Raw genomic sequence first — 3,545 nt, 5'->3', positions numbered from 1 at the left:
CCTCTAAAGTTCATTCCATTTGAAAAAATTAAGCAATATTCTATGCACAAATGCAATCTATCAAATTTTGGAAACCTCTATCCAGGAGCTAAGAATAGCTTTTCTGTTGTTGACTGAAAGGAAATAAAGGAGACATTTGGAAACGACATAAATTTTTTGTGATTTAGACATAAGCCTCTTTCTGTTACAGAGCCACTGACTCTGACCATATGTGCACTCAGGTATAAGTACTGACTTACTGGTATAGATTGTATGTTCCATGAATACAATAAACATATCTTTCCATTTTCAGATTCTCAATACCTAGGGCACAGCTGATACATTGCAGTACATAATAAAGAATTTTTTTAAATGATGAATCAATGAATGAACACTTATTTTAATATCTTCCTACTGCATTTCCTACAGTCCCTTATCTTTCATCCATAACCTCCACATTTTGTATTTTTAAAATGATTATGGAAAACATAACCACAATGAGTGGATTCTTCCTCATGGATTTTTCTGCCAACCATGAGTGCAGATATTACATACTTTTCTATTCCTGGTGATGTGTCTATTGACTTTGGCAAATAACCTCATCATTATTGCTATCACCACACTGGTCCAATCTCCAGTGTTTTATTTCTTGAAGAATCTTTCCCTTCTGGACCTCTCCTTTATTTTTGTCATGGTCCCCAGTCCATTGGCAATTCACTGATGGATGATGGCTACATTTCCCATGGTCAATGTATACTTCAGGTTTTCTTCTTCATCTCTCCAGCCTGGGCTGAAGTTGCTGTTCTCACAGTGTTGTCTTATGACCCCTATGCAGGACTCTGCCTCCCACTGCACTATGAGGTCATCATGATCCTGGTACCTGTCAGTGAATTGTGATAGTTATATTGTTAAGTGGGGCTATCTCTGGGATCTTGTACACAGCAGCCACATTCTCTATTACATTCTGCAGGGCCAAAATTGTCTACCAGTTCTTCTGTGATGTACTCCATTTGCTGAGGGTCTCCTGCTCCAAAATGTTTACCTTGGAGAGATTGAAGTGTATGCTTTCATCTCTGTGATGGTGTTCATCAGCTTCACCTTCATTTCCTCTCATATATCCATATCTTCTCCATACTTCAAAAAATCCCCTCTGCTGAGGGCTGATCCAAGGCCTTCTCTACTTGTCCGCTTCACCTCTTTGGCATCTCATTTCTTTCTCTCCACAGGCATCTTTGAGTTCTTAAGACCAAATTCAGACTTTACAACCTTTTTTGAACTTTGTGATTTCTGTCTTTTATTCAACAGTGCCCCCAACACTCAACCCTATCCTCTATAATCTGAGAAATGTGGCAATGAAGGGAGTTATAAGAAAGTTAGTGTTGGGTGGAGAATTCACTGAGAAAAAAAGTTTTCATCCTGTTGTTGATGACTGTTCAATATTATATAAAAGGAAATTTTAAAAATTTTGTGGGTTTTTTGCTTGTTTTAATTCTTATTCTAATAACACATATTTAAACTAAATTTTCCTTTTTTAACCAAAGTAAAATTTATAATTCAGTGCTCTTATTAATAAAATCATGTTTGTGTGAACAACTTTTAAAAATTCAAATTGAATAGCATTTCCTTTAGAATTTCAAAAGTGAGAATTGTAACTTTATTTTTAAGTGATTAGTTCATGAGAGATGTCTTTAATTCTTTATAGAAGAGATGTGATACTGATATTTCCTTGACTTGCCCCAATTATTTGGGTAGGAACCTTTAGCTGGAACACACTCAACAAACAGTACAAGTTGAAAAATCTTATTATGAAATAGCTTATTTTTACTATTAAAAAGTAAGCCTGTCTATCTTAGTAAAATCAGCAGCCAAGTACAACTACATATTTTATGCAGGCTTCTGTTAGATTTTCTTTTGCATGTTGTCAGCAGGGTCACATTTCATTATTTGTTCATGTGAGTGGTGAAGCACAATTCATTGAGTTTTTTGTCTGTTTGTTTTTGGGGAAGTTCATGGACTGGGCATCAAACCCAGGTCTCTCACATGGTAAGTGAGAATTCTACCAATGAACAAACCATTGCACCCCAAATTCTGTTGGATTTTTAAAAAGCCACAAGAATATATTAACTCATTAGAGACTTTTCTGACAAGAGATAAAAATTTATCAAAATGTCATACAATTTTAAAATACAAATAAGACTTTCAGGTAATAACAAAGATCATTAGGTAGGAGAAATAAAACAAAATCATAATTTTCATTTAATGGCCACCCCTCCATCTCTAGAGTAACACCTTTTCCTTCTATTTGGTTGAGGTGATGGAGACTATTTAGCATGAGCCTCCACTTATCTATTTCTTCTAGTATGAATTTTGTAATGTTTGTAAACTTCTGAGTTTAAAAACTTGTTGAGTATTTTTCTATGACACTTCACAATGCTATTTTTTTTCTAAATTCTATGTGGTAATTTTCTAACTTTTTTAAAACTTATTTTTCATTTAGTGATGGTAATCATGACATAATCTTTAACATTTTGATTTTTTCTTTCAACTAATGAGAGTTCCACTGTACTTTTGGCACTGTTACTTTCTGGTATATTTAGGAGGTTAAAAAGAATCACAATGAAAACATTTCAAGAAAGGAGATATGAGACAATACATATTATTTTAAGATATAGTCAGTCCATCCAAAGCATCATTATTTCTGCAAATAAATATTTACTTCATGGAAATGGGGCAAATTCTTCCTCTTCACAAATCACCTTGAACTGATTCCTCACACAGACATGACTTCAGAGAATAAGCTATTTGTGATTCCAGACCAAAACTTTATTCATTGGTAGGCTATCTCTATGACTTGAATGGAGACAATTAACAGTAATGTCAACAGACCCTCTCATAATGAATTAGATTGTTTCTTTTCCATTCTCTGGACTTTTTATTAATATTTTGACTATTATTTCCAAAATCCAACATTTTAGAATCCTGGTTGAGATTTTATTTATGCATGTTTAAGTTTTTAAAAATCCTTTATTAAAATGATCAAAAGTTTTTGCCTGCCATGTCAGAGACCCAGCTTCAATTCCCAGTGTCTGTCCATGCAAAAAATATAATAATAATGAAAAGGTAAATTGTGCCTTGCTTTTATTTACTAAGTTTGCCAAAATGCAATATTCCATTAATGGACTGGCTATTGTAAAGGGGATTTATTTAATTTTCAAAGGCACACAGTGACATCTGCTGGCCCTCTCTCCTGGCATCTTTGTTAAACTGCTTTCCCATGGGCATTTCCTTCCCGCATCTCAAAACATGTGGGTCTGTGTTTGCTGAGCTCAGGTGAACTGGGCTGTTGAGCTCTGCTGGGATCTCTTCTGACCTCTCTCTTTTAAGCTTCTAGCTAATTAAACTAAACATCACTCATTGCAGAAGTTACTCACATTAGCCAAATGCAGATGTAATGAGCCCTAGAGGAATTTCACATGCTGATGATTTACATCCACAGGAACAGAACAATTGGCCCCATCACCTAACCAAGTTGAGACCAGAATCTAAATGCTACATGCCTATATGAA

General features: G+C 34.7%; 1 pseudogene; it reads left to right on the top strand.

Moving 5' to 3' along the window:
* The first annotated feature begins 452 nt into the window (after positions 1-452).
* On the top strand, positions 453-1,439 carry LOC143672747 (olfactory receptor 14J1-like; annotated as a pseudogene).
* Positions 1,440-3,545: the final 2,106 nt, after the last annotated feature.

Source organism: Tamandua tetradactyla (assembly GCF_023851605.1).
Source record: "Tamandua tetradactyla isolate mTamTet1 chromosome 15 unlocalized genomic scaffold, mTamTet1.pri SUPER_15_unloc_1, whole genome shotgun sequence".
In the NCBI taxonomy this organism is placed as follows: Eukaryota; Metazoa; Chordata; class Mammalia; order Pilosa; family Myrmecophagidae; genus Tamandua; species Tamandua tetradactyla.
This window is presented reverse-complemented; position numbering and strand designations above follow the sequence as displayed.